This window comes from Halyomorpha halys, unplaced genomic scaffold (assembly GCF_000696795.3).
Source record: "Halyomorpha halys isolate HHAL.00 unplaced genomic scaffold, Hhal_1.1 Scaffold1548.1, whole genome shotgun sequence".
NCBI classification, from domain to species: Eukaryota; Metazoa; Arthropoda; class Insecta; order Hemiptera; family Pentatomidae; genus Halyomorpha; species Halyomorpha halys.
In genome coordinates, this window is record NW_027116320.1 from 66,831 (window position 1) to 90,687 (window position 23,857).

Genomic DNA, 23,857 nt, shown 5'->3' on the forward strand with positions numbered 1-23,857 from the left:
TTTCAGTCATTTCCTCAACCACTTTGTTTACTGCCATGAAAAATGATTTTAACGTGTTAGGCTTACAGCGTAAGATAAAAGAGGTGCCAGATCCGGGTTGAACTACAAGGTTGTTACTCGGAGAATGAAATGTGAAAGTATTAGAGTATATAGAATTTGTAAGAATATTGTACTACAAGTGAATTTAATTGTATTTATTTTATCCTCTTACACATGTTCAAACCTTATACTACTGCCAATATGAGTAGAGATCCATTATCGGACTATGCAAGTAGAAATAGAAAAAGAAAATTATACAAAGTTGAAATTAATTAAAATAAATCTAAGCGTAAGATGCTAGTATGTGTCCGATTTTTTTTTTTAAACCCCAAAAAACTTTGAAAATATTTTTTGTCTTGGAATGTTTACAGGGTCTGAATGGGTGAAACAAAAATATAAAATTTAAAATTTTTAAAATAGTTCTTAGGTTACCTATTATAGTGAAAACTGCTATCAAGCAAAACATAAAATCTACTAATCAAATTTAAATTCGAAGTTTTTGCACACATTTTCTTGACCAAAATGATCCCATGATACTGAAACCATTAAAAATTACCACAATGATATCATACACTTTATATACTAATTTAAACTTATTTTATATAATAATGATCTCATTTTATAAGGATAATTTATGATAATCTTAATTAAATGCAATTAAACAAAATGACACTTACCGCATCAAGCCACAACAGTAATTCCAAATATACACACTTATGATTTTTCCTCTCTGGGTGGATTTTCTGGAAGCATTAAGAGTGAAAGTGGCCAACGTCCAAGAATTTGTGAGTAATTCGTCATTGTAGAATACCATAATTCATTAAAATTTCGGAATTTCTCTGTTTACGTCTTGAGTTGGAGGTTTTCTTGGTCCAGGACAATGATTCCATTATTTATTTTTTGTTTTGGACACAAATAAATTATTTTTGACCTGAATATCGTAAAAACGCTTTCCGTAAAGATGCATAAAAATAATGTTAAAATGAATATGAATATAAAAAAGTTGATCGAGGACAACCATGGCGATGAGAATGACAGTGCTCATGGTAAGTAGGACAGAAGTGAAACAATTCATCATATGTATCAGAAAGAAATCTTGTGTTTTTACTACATAATTGCATATTTATATATTGTTTGTAATTGCATATTGTATGAGATTTTTTTTACTGTATCAAAATCCGGGCTCAGAATGAGAACTATTAATTGCTAGTGATGTTTGAAAACCATTTTATTCAAGGCGGACTTGCCAGTTCAGTTCTTTGAGAATCGCCCGTTTATTGTGTTAGCAAAAGCTAACATCAAGCTCGTATTGTGGTTGCATCACAATATCAAACCGAGCTTATAAAACAACACTGGAACTTCCTTCAACAGAAACCCCTCTGAAACGGATCCCATCTCTTAATGAACATATTAATTAATGTCCTGGCAAACATTGTACACATTTGATGTTTCGACCCCTCTCTTATGTAACTGCTTTGCTTCGGATAAAGACAACAATTTTTTCCCATTAAGCTTTTTTCATATTATAACGGACACAATTCATAAAATATGAATGTCTAATCACAGGATTGCACAATTAATAGATAATGATGGCACTAAGAGACATATATTTATAACGTAACGAGCATTCAGTATATGTATATAGATTTCTGTGTAAAAACCCCTCCTACACGACGTGAAGGTTTTGTTTCAAGATAAGTCTAATCCAGATATTGAAAACAAAAAAGGTCGTTTAAGACTCCAAGACTTTTTAAACTTACAAGCTTAATTTTATGTGTATGTTATTTTTAATTAAAGTTCTGTATAACGGATAAAATCATTTTCCTGGTGGGTGTCCATTGTATAGAAGTTCCAATGTACCTAGATCTATAGAAACAGTATGTACTCTTGCGGCGGTACATTTACTAAAATTGGAATGATATAGATGAATAACATGGCCCATACGCAAGGTTGACACGCAAAATAGTGAACCGTTTCGCATTTTTCAAGCATTTAATTGCATCCAGGACTCTCCAATCCCATATCGCAACCCTCGAAGAACGGGCTCGAAATTGGAGGTAAGAATGAATCTCTCCAATCAAATCAAGTTTGCCCTTCGTCGTGGACCGACTGACTGCCCTACAGTATTCTTTAATAGTGTTGCTGTTACCTCTATAGAACAGATCCGCTACCTTGGACTACATCTAGACCAACAACTAACTTGGGATCCTCACGCTGGACTGATAAGACAGGAGGCAGGACGTCGATTCCGATTTTTACAGCAGTTACTAGACAAACGATCTAAACTTCCAATTCATTACAAAAGATTGATCTACATGACTGTAAGACCTATAAGAGTTGAGCTTTGGGGATCCACTAAACCTTCGAATTCCTCTCGTATCCAATCCTTCGTAAATCCTCAATACTGTTTACTTTGCCACAAAAAAAATAAATCACCCATAATGACCTTAATGTCATAATGTTCCGTATGTAACCGATTTAACCCGAACCAGATTTCAGTCCTTCTATTATAAACTCCTTTACCACCCATACCATTATGATCTTATATCAAATTTACTAGATGTATTTTTATGTAAATATTAATAAATAAATTTTAAAAAAAGAGTATACTGTTATATCTTGAAGCTTATTAGAAGAGTAACAAGTTTTTATAAGCAACTTAATTAATTCTTCTCTCCTACTAGCTACGATCTGAAATGAAAAATGTATCCTGTTGCAGGGAGTGGTGTGACCCCAAGCACTCGGCCAGCGAGCCCACCAGTCCCATCAGAGCCGACCTTCCCTCACCTCCCACTCAAGCTGGACACCGACCAAGGTGAGTATGGGACATCTCCCTATCTTATTATTATTAAGATTTTTTTTTATCATCTTTCCCACAGGGATCTGCTTTGTTTTCTTATACTTCGCCCTTAAAAATTTTAAAACTATGCCTCATTCTCAATTATTCATAAATTTTATAGTGTGGTCAGAAGCGTTAAAAACTTGTAATAGGACTGTCATTTCAAATCAAAATGATTACAATCATCGCTCTATAAAACTTTTATATTCAGTTCAGTATGGCTGGGTTTATTATTTTCAATTCAAATAATTAAAAAAAAAAACTTGACCCTCCCTTAATATTTGCCGTTTATATTATAAGATACCAAGAACCAAAAAATAAAATTAAAAAAAAACACCAGTCCACCGTGCCCAGTCCATGGTTTTTCTCTTAAACTACCAAGCTGATTATATTTTGGCACCTAAGTTACAGATCGCCCGAAGATGATCCTTAAAACTCCACCATTAATATCCACCATTTAGTTTCAAAATGGAAACCAATTAAATATTTCATAAAATAATTTATGAAAATGGGGGAAACATATAAAGGGTTTTTAGAATAACCTGTCCAAAATTATTATTATCACACAAAAAGGAATGGAAATCCTTACTTACCTCTGGCGGGTTGGATTCGTTGTAAGGTATCCCTTTTCAGGTCATATAAGAATTTTTTTTTTTTTACTTTAAAATTATAGAAAGGCAGCCTTCCCAGACTCTTGCCCCCAAAACCCCGAATCAGCGACGGGGCTATCTTATCTTTAACAGATTTATTTCAAACGAGAAGTATTAGTTAAATCGAGCAGCATTGAAAAAATGGCAAAGGATTCCCATAGAATATACTCAGCCTTGGCTTCGTCCTCTAAGCTCAGACATGTGGAATCTTACAAGAATTTTATCTTCTTGGGATAATATTTTAAGAGACAATGGCCCGTGATCAGACCTGTTATTGGTCTCAAATCATTCCTTGCCAGGTTTAGGTAAAATTTCGTCTTTCTTTTCAGAATAGTTTAGATTGTTTCATTCCAGGTTTTGAAGAATGTGCGGGTGGGCCGATTTTGTGGCGCTAGACTATTCCTACTATTTGATTCGCAGTGCCTAGAAAACCAAATAACATCGAAATCAACCATTATTAGCAAAGATACAGGATACCCATCGAAATTTCAGAATATTAGAGCAGGTTGTTATGAAAAATCCGTTCATCTTTGTTTTAATCTTGGGATAGCAATAAAACTACACATCTGCCGGAACATTATAGTTGCAAATTTTCTTAATTCTAGGTAATTAAATTGGCAACAAAGATCTTAGTCAGACTTAATTCAAATAATAAACCAATAACAATTTGCAACTTTTTTTATTTTTAATAGACAACGGATAAATATAAAGTATTTGATAATTAACTCAAAAATATTTTTTCAAGGTTAAAACGTGAGCGTTGCCTGATGCGCGTAACTCACTGCATTATTTTTATCCAGTCGAAGAGTAAAAGGAATATTTTTCTATGAACGCTTGTAATATGGTTACAGTCCGTCGTAACAATACTTATATATGCATCCGTGGTTACATACACTTTTTTACATATATACTCAGTCAGGGAGGACCATCATGGAAAGAGGAATGCTCAACGGAAATGATGAAAATGCTCCTTCAACCAGGATGGATGGGAGTGAGCTCAGGTCCTTCAGCAGTTATTAATAGAAAATGTTCAAAGATACAAGAGGTGAGCGAGAGAAAGAGGCAGGGCAATAAAGGGAATGAGAAAAGAAAGAAAAAAGAAGATGTGATGGAGAAGAGAGAGAGATAGAAGAGGAGAGGGAGTGAGAGGGAGAGAAGGTAGCCGGGCGGGGTAGACAGCCTGGCTCCCGAGCAGTCGTTAGCCCCGCTACACTACTAACTACCTCGTCTCTACACAACACAATTTATTTACTCTCTTCCTCTTCTAACTTATCAGTCCCCCCCCCCCCGCCAAAAAAAAATCTCCTTATACTTAAGTAATTTCCGTCAGTAATCGCGTCGCTTTCCAGTTATAAAAGACCAACTTCATCATTTCAGATTCTATCAGATGGAGATTAATTTTTACGGAGGTTTTTGTTTCAAAAGTCAAATTCTTTAATCAGTCTAATTGTAAACATTTCTTAAAAACGGAAAGGGTGGAATATATCTGTGCGATTTGGATACTTGAAGAAAGCACATTTATTTCTTATATTCCATTTGCATCTACTTATGACTTTTAACCGACGAACGTTAGAATTATTAGTGAATTAGGGGCATATCTTCAATATTTCAATTTAAAAACATCTACGAGTCTCAAAATTGTTAACTTAATATTTCATTAACTGTTTCTTTTGTTCATTAATAGAAGATTTTTAAAACAAACACTCGTAAATTAATGAAAATAAAATAAAACACTAATTCTGATGCTCAAAAATTTCTTTGTCAGAGGTCACCTTTGAATGCATAATTTCTTAGCCTGACACTAGTTACAAGTTTGGCCAAATATTTTCCAAAATCGGTTTTGGGCGAAGTAGTGTTGACAATTATCATCAAATATTTATATATCAAATGTGAATGTAATTATTGAATAAGATATGATTATCATACTGTCACAATTTTGATTGATACCGACCTTGAACAATCTATTGGTAATACTTTTTGTTTCTCAACCATAATATTTCATAACACAAAAGTACTAACAAATACTCCTTAATACCCTCCCGTCATTTATAGACTTATACGATTTAGATACATGATAGAAAATAGGTATTTACGGAGAAAATGGTCGAGCACAAGCGCTATTGGTATAGGTTATGAGAAATACTGTGACTTTTCTTATCAGTTCGTTTTGTTGGATATAACTTCTGTTGTAATGTGAAAAAAAGATTTTTTTTTTGGATTAGTAGGATACTTGTAGGGAATACGTTCGAGTATGAACTCGACTAAAAAGAATGCGTAAGGATCACTTGTTCACGCAGTTTGAGTGAGCGAAAGTCGACAGATGTGATAATAATAAAGTAGATTATTAACACGAGATACTGTTGTAGCCGATTAAGTTAAGGCGTAACCTTAGTAACCTCGAATATGCAGGGTTCGCTTTCGCTTGGCTGCACCACGGAATAAAACCTCGACCCACTCTGATTAGAATAGGTTGTTTACATATATGATAGCCCTCCCCCCCCCCTCTTAAATGCCCAGAAAAAAGGTAAAAAAACACATAATGTCATTTTTAAAAATATTATTACTCCTTTAATTATAGCCCGCTGCTCTCACTTAAGAAATAAACAAGGAATCCATTTCCAGGCATATAGGGCGTATCCCGTAAGTAACATAAAATGTGAAAGCTATTAATGTTACAAATTATACGTTATGCGGTCTCGTCAAACAATAATTTTGTATTTCGATGGATTATATATCAATTGAAGTATAGTATTGTCAACACTTGTAACGAAGATATTGGCGTCGGTATATGTAGAAGGTGATTTTGTAAGGGAGGGAAGGAGAGAGTGAGGTTTAGGAATGCTAAGAGGTATTTGTTATATTGAGGGGAGGTGGGAGGGGGCGTGGTGGCTGAGTGACGTGTTAGCCGCCAAAGGATGATCAACACCTGCCCGCTCTCTAACTACCGCCGACTCTATAATTTCCTTTGTCTCAAACTCTCCTTCGCTCCATTATTCCTTCTAAATCTGCTACAGAGAAAACAATCTTGTCCCTTCTTAATCACCCTCTTATTATGTGTACAAAGTGCCGCTGCTTTCCTCCTATAACGATCCCCATCAGTTTTCCGCTCCTCGTAGTTGATGTTATGACTAGCACCTTCCAAAAGACCGCTAAGGCGGTGATCGCATGAGAACTTGTCTTTGAGAAAGGTCATCCTGTCGTGTAGGCGGGCCTTAATTATCTCCGCTTTGAAAAATGTTTGAAATTATCACGAATTAACAGAAGTGTTGTATTTTTTCCGAGAAGAGTAGAGGGGTAGATAGTGATTTGTCGATGACATCCAAGTTGGGAAATAGATGAATAGGACTCTATAAAATAAAGTAAACAGTAGTCCCTGCAGCAGTAGCCCAGTTCCATTTTTGACCTATGGGCCCTTTATTCCTGTGAATTATAAATTAAAACGAATAAAGAATGAAATGAGAAGTATGATTGCTTGTATAAAGATTGAGCAGTTTATCATTCGGGTTAACAGCAACTAATGTACTTAAATAAGTTCTTTTTTTTTTTTAAATTTATTTATCAACATTTACAGTTATATTTACATAAAACTACATTTAGTAAAGTTGATATTAGATTATAATGGTATGATTCAGACATGTATTGAATATTGTTCGTAGGACTCTACACCTTTTTACAGTACAAAGTCTTGAGGCCATCTTCTTTTCAGGCGCGGAGGATTGATAGGAATAGAAGAGGAAGCATGGTAAGAAACTAGTGGATTTGGGTGTTTAGGAAGTTTATAATGGAAGGATTGCTGATGATTTTATTTGTGACAAAGTAAGGAGCATTGAGGATTTTAGAAGGATTTTGGATTGTAAGGATTGAATACGGAAGGAATTCGAAGGTTTAGTGGACCCCCAACTCTATATGTTCAGATATCATAGTCATGTAAATCAGTCTTTTTCGATGGATTGTAAATTTGGACCGTTTTTCTAGTAAGTGTTGCAATAGTCGGAATCGAAGTACAGTTTCCTGTCTTTTCAGTCTTGTTTGAGGATTCTAAGTTAGTCGTTTGTCCAGATGTAGTCCAAGGTAGCGAATGTGTTTGACAGGAGTAAGAGCAACATTTCTAAAAGATACTGTTGGGCAGTCGGTAAGTTTACGACGAAGGGTAAAAGTGATTCGATGAGATTTGTACGGGTTTAGTTAAATCTTCCGATTTCGGCATCATTCTTGTTGTGAAATTGGATGGGAGAGTTTGGAATACAATTAAAGGGTTAATATTAACTGCGAGCAGACATGTGTCATTGGCATAGGATGTTGTTTGAATTGTTTGTGATATCAGATGTACAGAGGATGAGACCGAGGCTACTACCTAGAGAAACACCTCCGGACTGAGAGAAGAGAAATAGTATGAATAGGAGCCATTGTGGTTTACTTTGGATTATATATCAGTGAGAAAGGAATGGATTCTTCAACGCGTTGATGTTTCAGCGGCTTCACACTGGTAACCAATCATTTGTTCAACATCGTTGGCCACCGGTGTGGTGCAGAGCATTTGCGGATTTGGCGTATGGTGAAACGTAGGCGAGTCAAAGGTGAAAGAGATTTATAGCAGCTTTGCCGAATATTTCAGCTGACGAACCAATTTTCGAGAGGTTCTTATTTTTACCTAAATATTGGCTTTTTAAATCAGCCATCTATTTGATGTAGATACTTTTTTGGTTTTTAATAGGATTAATTGTTTGTTATTCGTACTTTTTTTCTGCATTTTATATTTCAACAGTTAAATTTTCAATATTTACAATTAAAAAAGAAAACAAAGTTAAATAAATAACAGTTATAATAAAAATATATACATTGTATTGGAAGAAGATAGATGACCTATGAAGTAGGTTGTAGGAAGATAGTTCGGGTGGCGGTCAATAAAGGTATAAGTATAGTAATGAAAACTATTATTGTTAACAAAGGTTCCCCCATTTTGCAGGGCTTCTTCATTGCTGTCCGATTGGAACAATGAGAACAACTGACTGTTTAAATAGTTTTCTTTACTATTTTGATACCTTTGTTGACCGCCATCCTAACTATATACATTGTAATTCGAATAAGATTATAACTAAGAATTTTATAAAGGTTGAATCAATAATATTATTGAAATTATATCAGCTAACTTCCTAGAAAGAATAACTAGTATTAAATAGATATTTAATATCATAAAAATATTGAACTACATGGCAAGCATTTTGCCAAGTCAAACGGTTGACCATGTGTGTGGACGTCCCATATCATTTGTCCTATAAAATTATACAGACCATTTGCCAGGTCGTAGAGCAAAAGATTTGCCACAAGTGTGGATCCGGGCTTCGATCTCATTTTGCCTGAGCGCAGGTACACCATTACCTATGAATAACTAATTCTTTGGGCCGAACATGAAGAGGTATATACTATTAAAATAGGATAAATATTATTTTTCATATTTTCAAATTATATTGACTATAAAAATCTAGATATTTTCTTTGATATTGTTTACCTTTCCAAAGAAGGTTTGAACCTCAACCAAGGCTATTAAGGCTTCGATTAAAATCTCAGCCAAAAATACCGTTGGTCTTAAAAGAAATAAAATTCAGTTATGAATGAAATATTTACCTCAGTAAGTAACCTAATTGTCGGCGGATAACTTGGCACACATCAACAAATTTAAAAATCATGTAACCTGAATCTTTGGAGATTGTCAACTAACTCATGCTACATTGTTCTTTTTTTTTTTCTCTTAGCATCTTGTTTGCCTTTTCTTTTATCTGAGACAGAATATACTGTAAAGAGGAAAATAAATAAGGAGCCTCTAAGCAGAGTGATGTAACGCTTGCCAACAGTTGGTCCCCGGAATCTACTACTTTTGATGGCCAAGGGGTTCACGACATGTCATTGGAAAATCATTTACGCAAGTACCATTATAAAAAAATTTAAAAAATTTGAACAGTCATCTATTGAAACTTAAGAGTACTCAGTCTTCATTGTTTATTAACCGATTTTTCGGTAGTTATAGTAAATAACCACAATTTAAGTTTTAAAACTGTTATTCTAGTAAATTTTCATAAACTCTTAGATAGAACAGGCTAATTTTTAAAATTCTGATAAATATTAGGTTTTTAAATCGCCATATTGAAACGGGCTTATTGTGTTTTTGTAAACATTAGTAATGAAAAAAATAAAAAAATATTTTTGTAATATTTCAATCGGAGTTATATCACTGGTTTGATGTTCCACTGTTACTTCCGCCAGGCCGCTTTCCTTCAGCGACAGGTCTCCGGGCTCCCAGAAGGATGGGATGGGGGAACAAGTCTGGGTGCTCTGTGGAGGCAGCCCTTCCACCCCTGCCTCGGGGGCGGTGGGCCGATAACCCGCTCCCCTTAAATTTCATTTATTAAATATATTTTTAATACAGTTGTAAATTTGAATAAATAAATAATAGGTAAAAAACAGTATTTCAACTTACATCCACTTTTACAACGTGAGGCGATTTCCGTTGTGATTTTTGCCTGGGCTTTGGTTCTGGTTTTTTTTGAGAACTAGTTGAACAATGGGGTCTGAAAAAAAAAATTGGTTCTATGTCAAGCAATGTAAAATAATTGTTACTGAATCTAATAAGAATAACAACGGATTACATAGTTTATAAAGAATAAGACACAATTGCTTTGTAATAAAATATTAAGTTTAGGCCCAGTTCTTCTGAGTTGGAAGGGAGCATCTAGTCTTTATAAAATAGAAACCCTTATTTAGGTGAGAGGAGAAAACCTGGCGTTTGAACATGCTTATGACCACTGTTACTCTAGATACAGTACTTGATACCAGATTCCGCTCTCAAGAACCTTCATAGGTTGAAGTAGTATAAATGTATTATATTTTTATCCACTGTTTATTCTTATCTCGTAATTAGACTGCAACGTTAGTTACATGAAATAAATAAATTGTTTTGAAAAAACATCAGGAACCATCTCCGTTTCTGCAAATGTCCCAACTCCGACACAATCATGATCCCGTGAGTAAGTAGTCTTCATTATTTTACTCAGAAATAATTTTTTTTATGAAATTTAAAAAAAATGGAAAAGATTATTTATGTTCTACATAAATAAATTGCTTACCACTTTATAGAATATGATTTGGCTGTTCTTAAAAAGGTGTATTCAATACAACAGACATATGGGTGGTACGATTTTAATGTGCTAAATCCTGTATCGCTTTAGAAAATAAATATTTCAAGACGATAATTTAAATGTTAAGGAATATTTTGCACATTAGTTAAGTATTAATATTAGCCAATTTGAAGAAAAGTGTATGGAAACCTTTAAGAAGGAAACTACAATTTTTCCTTAAATAAAAATGCATTTTAACATCACAGTACTAAGGGAGGAAGTACAAAAAATTATAAAAAAGGGTATTACAGTAATTAACTACTAATTAGCTCTAGTTGGAACCGAAGTGTAATAATTGGTTAATCGGGAGAGCTGGTTGATATGGAATCCACTAAAGAAAAAATCCACTATTAATTTAACTTATAAATTAGTTAATAATTATAACACAATATTAAGCTTAATAAACAGCTCATATGAAGAGCTCCCATTAAAAAGTTTATAACTATATTTACTATTTTTTATATTCATTAATTTATATATATATATTTATTTTTTAATTCATTACATTTTTATTTATCAATTGTGAATAGGGTTTGTGGTTTTGGGCGATTTACGACAACAGGACGTGTACACATACAAAATATCCCATTTTGCTCATTAACTCATTTAACCTTTACAATTTGTGGAGTTTTGGTTTAGTTTTCGGCGGGCCATAACAACGACATTTGCCCAACTTTTTGAGATAGTTGTTAATTTTCTCCAACGCAATTAACTCTGGAATATCCGATGTGTGTTTTTTGTTTTTTTAATTTTTGATAATTTTAAGACGAATTCATATGGGGCATTTCCTGATTCGACCCGTCCAGAAGGCGTAAGCAGCAAAAACGGTGAGACTTTTTAATGTATGCCTATTTTTCATTTCATTTTCCTTATTTAATTTATAGTATAAAATTGATAAATTTGAAGTAAAACAAAATGCATTAATTAATCTATGAAGAGTCGAATTCAATAAAAAAAAAGAACTATTAATTACAATTGACGTTATTCTTGGCATTTAATTAACAAGTAGTTTTGGGAAATTATGTATGTAACTAGATATAATTAACTATGAAAATTTCTTTGTAGAATAAGCTTGTAATAGAGAACTTTCAATGTTATTGTTTTTAACTTGGATTCCTAGTCCGTCTGACTTTGTTGTGGTTAGTTATAATTTCAATTTCTTATTTTTTGTTTATATAATATATTATAATACCCAGTATATTGGGTATTGGATTTCCTATATTATTGTAGTGTATATTATTTTAAATAAAAATTAATTAGTCAAATCAATATGAATATTGATCAGATATGAATATGTACACATCTTGATAATTTTTTTTTTACTGTTAAATATATGTATTTTTGAGGTTGTTTGTGGATCAGCAGGAAAATAAAATATTAGATATCCTAAAAGCAAATGGGTTCCCCCATAAACTAATTTGCCAATTACTAAAAAAAAAACATCAACACTGATACAACCTTAATTCCAAGAAACCAACAGTAAAATATACTACATAATTCCTTGCATCCCAACACTTTAAAAGAGGATATCAAAAACTCTTAAAAATTACAAAAACGATTACGCTATTACATACAAAACACGGACACTATATCCAAACTTTACACCATTACGAAAGAAAAAAATACTAGAGCTACACTTTAATATAGTGTATAAAATTCTCAAGAGAGATAACTGAAATCCTATTTCGGAGCCTCGAAAAAGTATCTCAACAAAAGTATAAGGGGTATTCATGATCTTTAGTTCAACATGTTAAATGGAAAAACGTATGTTAAATGGAGAAATATTTCATTCTTTTACCATGTTAAAACGATATAACATGTAACATGGTTGAGAGTCTAGGTCTGTTAAATGGAGAATGACGTCACGCTACAGACTAGCTGAGCTCGTCACCATTTTATTTGTTGTGTTTGGTTACTTGCTCATAGTTTGTGTTAGTATTGTTTTGGACGTTTTCATAACTAACAAAGCAATGTATGACGATAATAATGATGTAATGACATTTGTCAATTAGCTCATCTTGATTCTCTTCCACACGAGTCAGAAGATCAACAAGGCACTCAGTAGCCAAACTTTTAACAACTTCTACTATTCACACATTCACTTTAGGCATGTAGTTATGGTTGTGTTATTGACTGATACTCAACAACTTCAAAACTATAAATTCTTATGAATACATTTTTAATCAAACTTTTTCTATATTGACTTATTACTTGTTGGGTTTTTACTAACGGTATATTCGTATGTAAATATGTAGTGGCAAAACTAAGCGAAAGAAAATACTATGTGGTATAGTGGGGAAAATGAAAAACAGAATGTTGATTGCAAGAATATTTTTAAATACTCCTTTCCACATAGTTATTTTCTAAAACTTAAAGTTAAAAGAAATTAAAAAATTGAATTCCAGCCTTCATAATAGGAATATAAAATTATTTAATATTAGCTTCCTAATAGTTCTTCAATTATTGTGCAAATGTTTTAGGCTTTTAATTAGAGTAGTTGACATATAACTTGGGAATTCCAACTTCAACCCGAAGACTGAAGCCCAGGCTGCTGCAGAACATCCTACTATAAATCCTATATTTATCAATTCTATTATTGACATCACTTCTCTTTTATTTATTTATATTTTCTCTTCGTCCTGTTTTCAAATAACTTTTTTTTCACCATTAGAGGGCAATTGTTTGTTATGTTATGTTTGTACCTTATTTTTCTCCCTTATTAAGATTTATTATATTTATCTATTTATTTTATCTTAGTTTTTTTTATTTATAACATTGTATATAGTGTTAGTGGTGTCTTATGTATGAGGCTATACCCCCCCCCCCCCATAATCAATTGTTAAAAAAAATGTAACTTATGTTAGCATTGTAAGGAGATCTGTTATTAAATAAATAAATATTTAAAAAATAGATTAGTTCATTTGTTTATGAATGTTTGCATAAATATAGACAGTATTCGGGCAAGTTTAATTTAATTGAAAAAAATTATGTAAGCTTTCCAGATTTAAGTGCTTATACTCACTCATTTTGGGTTTTTCACTGCATGTTTTTCATATTTTTTTACTGCAAAAAAAACCTGCGTTCTCTGGTTATCAAGTCAAAAATTCCAAAAATTGTAGAGGTGACTGATTAGGCTGAGCATGTATAGAGGGACACCCAGTATAAATATATACTTTATGTGATAATTTTGTTTTATAAACTTTCAGTAAAAGAAGGCAAAGCTAAAGTGTGACTGTTTTATTTGCAAAAAGCGTCTTATTCCTCAAACTATAAATGGTGCCGACATATCTGATAATAATGAAATTAATCTGAATGAGACAAAGTGTACATACCTCTCTGGCCCAGGCTCTCTTGCTTGGTAATTATGGTCAAGGGCAGTTGTATCCCTGCTAGCTACAATCCTAGAAACAGTCTGGTTCTCTTGTCTAACGCTTGTGAGTCTTAGGGGTGCCTGTAACATAACTTAGATCATTGATGACCAGAAACGAATCATCCATCCACACAATCCAAATACACACACACAGATTTATATACATATATATATACACATACATACAGAGCACATATATACACATACATACATTCAAATGATCAATTAATCTTTTATTCAACCTTCTCACAAAGTATAATGATTTTTACTAAATTAAATTCTTTACATCTTTGTACTGTACACTATACTTTTTATTTCATATATTCTAGCATCCGCTGAAACTAATCCCATTACTTTAATGGGAACCAGAAAGGGATCTCAGAGGAGAGAAAATTTGATATGTTTGTTAGAGTGCTTACTACGTATTACAACTTTATGCCCATTGTCAAGTTGATTTCACCACCAATACAATTAATTAAATGTTTTTAAATGATACATGGATAGGTTAAAATTAATTATTTAAAATTTATACAACTAATTTTTACATAATTTTTTTTTAATAATTTATTTATTGATATTTACAACTGTATACATATATACACATGAAGTAAATTTGCTGTAAGTGATATTCTGACATGATAAAAACATGTGGAGAATCTACACATTGATTGAACTCCAAAAACATTTCTAAAGGAGAAGATCTCGAGGTAATCTTCTTTTCAGACATCTAGGAGGATTATTAGGTAGTGAAGGAGAAGCCAGGTTAGAAACGAGTTGGTTTGGGTGGTTGGGAAGTTTATTATGGAAGGATTGGTATCTGGTTCTGGCCAAATTGGCAACATAGGGGACATTGAGGTCCTGATGGATGATTTGATTTGTGACAAAGTAAGGAGCATTAAGGATTTTACGAAGGATTTTGGACTGTAAGGATTGGATTTTGGAGGAATTTGATGGTTTAGTGGAGCCCCATAGCTCAACTCCGTATGTCCAAATAGGCCTTATAATAGTCATGTAAATCAGTCTTTTGTAATGGATTGGAAGTTTGAACCGTTTGTCTAGTAAATGTTGTAATAGTCGGAATCGACAAGCAGTTTCCTGTCTTTTCAGTCTTGTATGAGGATTCCATGTCAGTCGTTTGTCCAGATTTACATAATTTAAAAAAACATTGAGATCGGGCCACCATTGTTTTTTTTAAATACTAATCATTTCTATTTTATTCTAACCAAAATTATCAGATGTTCATAACACATAAAACAAAATAAATTTTTATATTAAAAATCTCGAATACAGAAGTTCTTTGTGTTGTTTCTTTGTGTCTCTGTTGTTACCTGTCTCTTTGTGTTTTGATTAATCCTAAATATTTAGCCGTAGTAGTCATTCCTTTCCTAATTTAATTAAATTTCAAATTACAAAATTAATGTTTCTGATAATAAAGAATTCTAGAATTAGGGATAGAGTGCTACCAATGGGTAGTTTCTCTACACGCCTGTAACACTCCAATTTAACTTAGACCAGATTTACTAAATGTATTATAATGTACAGTTGTAAATAGCAATAAATAAATATTTAAAAACAAAAAAAGAATTAGGGAATGCTAAACCTAACGTACGAGGTTTAATTCTATAATTTAATATTTATTTCTCTAAAGCACCTTGGCTGATATCTTCAATTGTCGACTCAATTTTTGGTTTTTATTAAAATCAGTTTAGATTTTTGAGTGTTTAGTTTTTTATTAAGTTCATTTTGATTCAACATAAGTTAAATACGTTTTCCATGTATTACTATTATATTAAATTAAACAATGAAGTTGATGATTGCAGGATTTGGGTTATCAATAAGATAAATAGGTTCAAATTAGTAGTTATTTTCAATATAATTTAAAATTTACACGACTAACAATAAAGATTGGGCCAACATTTTTTAAAAATACTAATCATTTCTATTTTATTCTTATCTAAATTATCTGATGTTCTTATGACAAAAAACAAAATTCTCTTTGTTTTTAATAAATCCTGAATATTTAGCCGTAGTAGTAATTTCGTTCCTGATTTAATTAAATTTTATGTTATAAAATTAATATTTCTTGTAATACAGAATTTCGGAATTAGGGAATGCCTATCCAGCGTATGGAGTTTAATACTATAATTTAATATTTCTTTCTCCAATGCACCTTGGTTGATTACTTCAATTGTTGTCACAATTTTTCGTTTTTATTCAAAGCAGTTTAGTTTTTTAGTAAGTTCATTCAAGATTAAATAACTTTTCCATGTATTAATATTATAAATTAAACAATCAACTTTATCGTTTAACTATCTGATGTTCATATGACAAAAAACAAAATTATTTTTTATATTAAAAATCTCGAGTATAGCAGTTAAAACCTGTTACTTTGTTTTTTGATTAATCCTAAATATTTAGCCATCGTAGTTATTTCGTTACTGACTTAATTAAATTTCAAATTAAAAAATTAATATTTCTAATATTAAAGAATCCCAGTTCATTTTTATTCAACCAAGGTTAAATACATTTTCCATGTAATACTCTTATAAATTAAACAATTATGTTGATTATTGCAGGATTTGGATTGTCAATCAAATAATTCAAAATTAATTTTTAGTTATTTTCAATATAATTTACAATTTACACGACTATTTTTTTTTTTTTTTTTTTTTTACAATATTTTGAAAAATTGAGATTTAGCAATTTTCTTTAAATACTAATCATCCTTATTTTATTTTTACCTAAATTTTTGTATTAAAAATCTTGAATATAGAAGTTAAAACTTCTTTAATTTTTCATTAATCCTAAGTACATAACCTTGTTTGTCAAATCTATCTGGACATTAAAACCAAAACCATACTTTAATTAATTGAGATATTACATTTTAATGTTATTAATTGGTTTTTAATACTACATCACTATTATCAAATATTTTTTGCTAATAATTTTCCGCTTTGCATTGTTTTACTGCACCCAATGTTATCGACTTAGGGATTTGGTTTTTTTATAAACAATTTTACACATTTTGAGGTTTTTTAATAAAAGTATTTCAGCTTTTTACTACATGGAAATCCGGTATCTCATAATCACTTTGGGATTGAGAGTATATGTTACTGATTCATTATTTTTTTTTTTTTTTAATTCGTGCAGAAATATACAGGCGGGATATGATTTACTAATTTGGAATACGAGCGGAAACATTACAATGTTTCTAAATAACATTTCGAAGAAGATAACTCTTATCAAACGAGCCATTGAATATGAATTGAGTTGGGCGAAGAGAGAAGATGGCTGTTCATTTAGTGATAATTTACAATCCTCGCTACCCGCGCCTAGTTAAAATTCTCTTCTCTCGAAGGCAACATAATTATTCGCTCTAAAATCCATTAGGATTTTTTTTACCTACACCTTTACACTTCATCCAATTTCACATTTAATCATTTTTTTTTGTTTAATATTTTGTAAGGAAAACATCTGATTTAAATCATAATCCAAGAAGGAAAATCAAAAAATCTTCGGTATAACAACATTTTTAATTTTTATTTTTATTTCACAAAGAAATAATATTAAACCACAAATAGTACAAAATAGTTATTGTAACTTAGCGTTACTTGTTTTAGTATCACCACTCTAGAATAATAATTTATCAAATATTAAAACATATGTTCATTGTTTTGTTATTGACAACTATTGATATTCATTTTGAAAAAGTAATCTCATAATGAACAAATTAAAAAGTATTTTTCGTGTGGCTAAAGATGAGAATATCACATTTTTGTTTTATCACTCTGTCCATCCAAAGACATTGGCGAATAAGCAAACAATCGAAAGATCGTGGGGATCAGCTAGAAGGTAAAATAAAAGATGAAGAGGAACGAACAAATCGAAATTTTCTAGCATCTTTAGCAAAATTTATGTGACGCACTCAACTTAGGAAAAGATACAATTGATTAACTTTTAGTGTATATAAAAGATTTTCGTTTAAAAATAAATAAAAATTGGTTTTGTTTACATAAACCCCAGTGTTTTTATTATGTCATTTTAAATAATTTAATTTATAAGAAGTGGTGATACTATAATTAACGAGTACCTTCTTAACTAAGTACATAAAAGATATTGATTTATTTTTTGCCCACTAAACATTTTCAAATATATAGTAAAAATCCGATTATTCATGACTTTGTTGATTAACATTTCGAAATTAGCAGATCACTCACATGAAAAAGAATTACATTATTACATATCGATGGCTTACTTCACAGTGGTGCTAAGTAAAGTTCCATTAACTTTACAAACAATACAATTAAAGGAAAATTACAACATTTCAATTAATTTTCCTAAAAGAGTAAATATTCTCTCTCTAAAGAAAATAAATTATATGAATTTTAAGTCACATTTTTTCGTAAAGCTATTGAAAATGTACTTTACACCACTGTGAAGTAAGCCATTGATGTATAATTAAATTTACAAATTAATTTATAATTAGTAATTAATTGATTAAAATAAATATATGATTTTATCAGCAGAAACGCATCATCATCTTCTTCAGAATAATGGAAATTCATGCTTCAACACGACATTCATTGCTTTGCAGTGAATTTATCCTAAAAAAGTGAATTTTTATTTTCTTCGGAGTGGATTTACGCTTTTCAGTTTTTCTTTTTAGCATCATATTATATTTTGTAAATGAAATCATTAGTTGTATTTTTAGAAATTATTGTAAAATGTATATTGTATATTTGAAAAATATGGGGAGCGTAGTGGCTCTGGGTTCGAATCCGTTCGTGACAGATACTTATTTATTCTTTTACTGTAATTGTGATTCAACCCTGTTCGGGAGCTCCCGGGGTCCATTCTGCCTCATAAAAGCTTGGTTGGGGATAATCTGGCAATTGAGCGTGATTCTGACCAATTCGCCACCTTACCAACCGTTGGTTCAGAAGCAGTACTTACAAAGTATAGCACTCCTGACTTTTCATGGGTTATAGTGGTGCAGTTTTTTTTTTTTTTTGTTGTGAAATATTAGTGAATCCTTTATTTATTTGAGAATTGTGTTTATTTTTTTATTAAATTTTATTTTTATTTGTATTTTACATATTTTGTGGTTTTGAATTTTAAATATCCACTGAAGAAGCAAGATCAGCCACGTTCGTAATCGTGGTAGGTACACTCAGTATGCAACCAATAGTTGGCCGAAATCCAACATTTATAGACCCACACAATTGTATATATAGAAAATATTAATTTGTTACATAACCAGTAAATCGATTGATCAATTTAAATAAATACTTATTTAATAGCATCAGCCAGATTTATATTTAAAATGGTTTAGTGTATGGATTACAATTTCCATCTGTCAATGTTCCTGAACTTAAATTAAAAAAAAAAACAACGCTAAAACTCTGTAGCATGACAATAATTGTTCAGTTATTATATTTTATTAATTTATTTTTATTTTGCATTATATTACTATTATTATTATATTGTCGGTATTTACAGGAAAAGCTTGGGACTTGACGAGCCAATGTAAGGAGCCAGCTGAGTGGACGGAACCAATGGTCGGGGTCCAAGAGCTAACCGAACAACAAAAAGCTATTGGTCTGCCTTTCTTTCCAAGTAAGTAGAAAATATTAATAAATATTCAACCTAATGTAGATAATTATTATCAGTATGTATATCATTATAGATAGTTGATTAGAAAATAAAGTTGTTCCTTTAATATATGTGAAATCCCACATCCTATTAAGGATAATTTTATGAACTGGGCCTTGCTCCAGTTTTTTTAAAGATATTTTAACTCTGAAATATATATTTAATAACAACATAATTTCTAATAATCCTTTTACTCTCAACATTAGTTCATTTCATTCTCCAACGTTTCGGTCCATTATCAAGGAGACAACCTAAAAATTATTTTCATATTATTCCCTCACACAATTATATACTTACAAAACTAGATATACAAACAAAACTATCACAATTGACAGCAAAACCTACAAATAACAGGTAAGGAATCAGTTATCACCTAATTATTATCACTAAAAATTGAATTGAATAAAATTTAAAAAAAAGCACTGTATTACGTAGATAGTAGGTTTTCTTTGTAATATTGATAGTGTGGTTTGCTAAGAAGAAACATTTTAAATTAAGTGTTAACAGCCATAGATCAAGTCTGGCACTCGGGACTGCTTTACAAACTCCGAAAATTACTACCTCCTACATACTTTCTCATCATCCGTTTCTTTCTAACTGTCAGATTATTCAAAGTAAATCAGAATGGTCCCTTTTCATCCCTTTTCTCTCAGTCCGCTGGTGTTCCTCAAGGTAGTAACCTAGGTTCCATCCTCTGCACAGTCTATACAGCTAACATCCTAACCAATCCTAACACTATCCTCACCACGTATACAGACACATACGTTCTCGCAGTTAATAATAACCCTTTAAGTGCATCACAAAGTCTCCAATTATCACCACCCTCGAAGAATGGTGCCGGAATTAGGGGATAAAAATAAATCCCATCAGATCACCTTCACCTTCATTGTAAATGACTACATCTGGACAAATGACTAACCTGGAATCCTTACACAAGACTGAAAAGACACGAAACTGCTCGTCGATTCCGACAATTACAGCACTTACTAGACAAACGGCATGAACTTCCAAAGCATTACAAAAGACTGATCGACATGGCTTTAACAAGGCCTATCTGGACCTACGGAGTTGAGCTTTGTGGCTCCAATAAACCTTCGAATTCCTATCTACTCCTTACAATCCAAAATCCTTCGTAAAATCCTCAATGCTCCTTACGTTGTCACAAATAAAATCATCTATAAAGACCTTAATGTTTCATGTGTAACCGATCTAGCCTGAACCAGATATTAATCTTTCCATAAAAAATTCCCTCACCACCCAAACCCACTAGTTTCTAATTTTGCTTCCTCTTCAATTCCAGACAATCCACAGAGGCTCTTGAAAAGAATATAGCCTCTAGACCTACTAACGAAGAAATATTATTACAGTGGGGTAGTTTCTCTACACGGCTGTATCATATTATAATCTAGCATCAAATTTACTTGATGTATTTTTATGTAAATACAGTTGTAAATATCATTGATAAATTTTAAAAAAATGTATTGATGCATTGAAATTATAAAGCTTTCTAAGTAGATAACCATTTTATAAAATTTTAATAGGAAGCTGTTAGGATATTATTTTGATAGTTGTTTTTGTATTGAAGATTTTTTTACTTGGTCAATTGATCTGGATTAAAACAAAAACAAAATAGTGATATGTGACAAATCAATAATAAGGTATGTTAAGAAACATTGATGTTATGTGTGAGGGGTGTAACATATGAAAACAATTTGTAGGTTGTTTCCTTGATAATAGGGGCCAAAACGTTGGAGAAGGAAATAAACTAATGCTGAGAGTGTTGTGTTGGTATTAAAATAACCACTCTCAAACAATTAATAAAAATATATTTATTAAATTAGAAAACTACAATATATACGCGATAAACGGTGAAACTTCAATAAATGGGGCACCAAGTGGGCAGATAATTTTGTTGAATAAGAAGGGGTAAATACATATCATCCCATAAGTTATTATGTTTCGGAAGAAAAAAAAAAGGTTAATGTTATTTAAAAAATTAAAAATTATATTATTAAATATTGTAAAAAAAAAGGATCATTCTAGTGACATTTTGTCTTAACCTTCGGTTTGAGTAATACTTATATTATTTTTTCTGATTTAGAAAATCATTTCAAAATGACACTAGAACAAAATGTCAAATTTTTCGGGTGGTTATAAGAATTTGTTTTGTTATAATAATAATATGTGCAATAAATATTGTTCAGCTTTGGGATACACCCTTGTACAACTCCTTTTTCTTAGTTACTTATTATGTATCAACTGTTTATACTGCAGTAAAAAAATACACTAAAAAGAAAAAAAAATTCAACACAATTTTGAAGAAGAATTATTTAATATTAAAATTAATTTGTAATTAAGTAACTAAATTTTTATTAAATCACTGATATATTCTTAAGAAAAAAAACGCAGTATTATGTACCAATAACTTTTTCTCAAAGTAAGTGACTCACTAATTTGATTTTGAAACCGTGACTTTGTTCTTAAATAATTGATGACTTTTGATCCGTTATATATAAATTAGTGAAAAATTGGTTTCCACGTCCAGGGTCAAGAGTTTCCGCAACAGAGTAGTTCATATTCATTAAATTCGGATTTTTCTGGTCGGCACAGTAATTAAACTGTCCGTTAGAAGAGTTTTCCATTATAACGGGGTTAAGAGACGTTTCACTGTAGCTCGTGAAACTTAATACGCTCTTTATAGGATGACTAACAATTGTGGTATTGAAAATATTGACTGAATCATCATCATGAATGGCTACACTCGTCCTGTCAATTGATTAGAAATTTTAATTATCACTACAATAAACATTACGGCCATCGACAGTTTTGAAACATATAACATGTACATTATTGTTATTGATGAATACCGAAAAGGGTTTAAATTTAGACAGTAAAATACCGGTTCTTGGATCTGATGATGTTTTGTTATTATTGGGTTAGGACAAGGAAACTATAAAACTAAATGAAAAACTCTAGCAAAGAACTAGGTCCCGAAATTAATACGGATAATACAAAATATATGATTAGCAGTAGAAAAGGGAGCGATTTTGGTGATACCAATATAGGAGGAAATACGTTTGAACTGGTTGACAAGTTTAATCATTTAGTTTCTATGGAAACTAATGAAATTGATGAGGAATTAAAAGCGAGCTTAAAGGAAATTGAAAAGGAGCTTGAAAATTCTAGCTATTTTTCAATTTCGAAATTGCTTAGCTCGCGCGCATTCTGTCCAAGAAATTAAAAGTTAGAATTTACAAAAATATTATCACTGTTCTTAATGGATGCAAAACCTGGTCTCTCACACTAAGAGAATGAATAAATAAAATAAATGAATATCTATATCAAAGTTTATTATATAACAAATGATGAAAATAATTTGCTATTAATAAATCAATAATAACGAAGCTAATTAGTTCATAAAAGAACTGAATAAAAAAGTTTGGACAGAAATAAGAATATAATACAAAAAGAGCTAGAAAAATCCAAGTAGCGTGTAAAACTCAGTTTAATCAGAACCAGGCTTCACTTTGTAAGGAATTACTGTTTTTATAATAACGGTTATAGAAGGTGATTTTATCAAGATAACGCTTTAACCGCCAGGTTTTTCACTTTATGAGGCTGGGTGGACCCCAAGAAGGGCTCTAAAACTCACGGCTTCAGTAAAAGAATAAATAATTATATGCAACATCCGGATTCGAACAACTAAGTATAAAAATTGAATATTTTTTTGATTTTATAACATTAAAGTTTATAAATTTATTCCAAGGGAAATTTAATTTTCCTATGAACTTAAAAAAAAATTGAAAACATCATTTCATCGATTTTGAAAGTGGCGTAAGTCTATTCATACACATTCAACTCATATTATTGCTTAAATAATGTTACTTATGCTAATAGGGTAGTTGACGAGATAGAAAAAAAATTTAAATAATGTTGATATTATTGTTGGTCAATTCATAAACCCAATTGTTAAGCCACCTCAATTCGACACGGTCTCCTTGTCGGAAAGCTTAGCAAAAAAAATAAATAAACACTGGCTCGGATAAAACATTTATTCGTAAATTAAATTAGATCAAATACATAAATTAAATTAAATTAAAGAGAAACCTTCTAAATATTATAGGACCCAATTGAC

General features: G+C 31.3%; 1 long non-coding RNA gene and 2 other non-coding genes across 3 annotated transcripts in view; 2 read left to right on the top strand and 1 right to left on the bottom strand.

Moving 5' to 3' along the window:
• The first annotated feature begins 1,920 nt into the window (after positions 1-1,920).
• Positions 1,921-2,024, top strand: LOC112210484 (U6 spliceosomal RNA). Its single transcript, XR_002945181.1, has one exon. It is a non-coding gene; the product is annotated as a U6 spliceosomal RNA (small nuclear RNA).
• A 733-nt stretch (positions 2,025-2,757) lies between these two features.
• The window catches only part of LOC106690008 (uncharacterized), a 28,994-nt gene continuing 7,894 nt past the window's right edge, over positions 2,758-23,857 (top strand). The window contains exons 1-2 of the transcript XR_010845026.1: positions 2,758-2,854; positions 19,570-19,686. This is a non-coding gene — a transcript (uncharacterized protein). The remainder of the gene's footprint in view (positions 2,855-19,569; positions 19,687-23,857) is intronic.
• LOC106690009 (uncharacterized) lies at positions 8,799-14,145 on the bottom strand. Its single transcript, XR_001344524.2, has 3 exons — positions 14,033-14,145; positions 10,004-10,094; positions 8,799-9,916 (listed from the first exon to the last, which is right to left on the bottom strand). It is a non-coding gene; the product is annotated as an uncharacterized lncRNA (long non-coding RNA).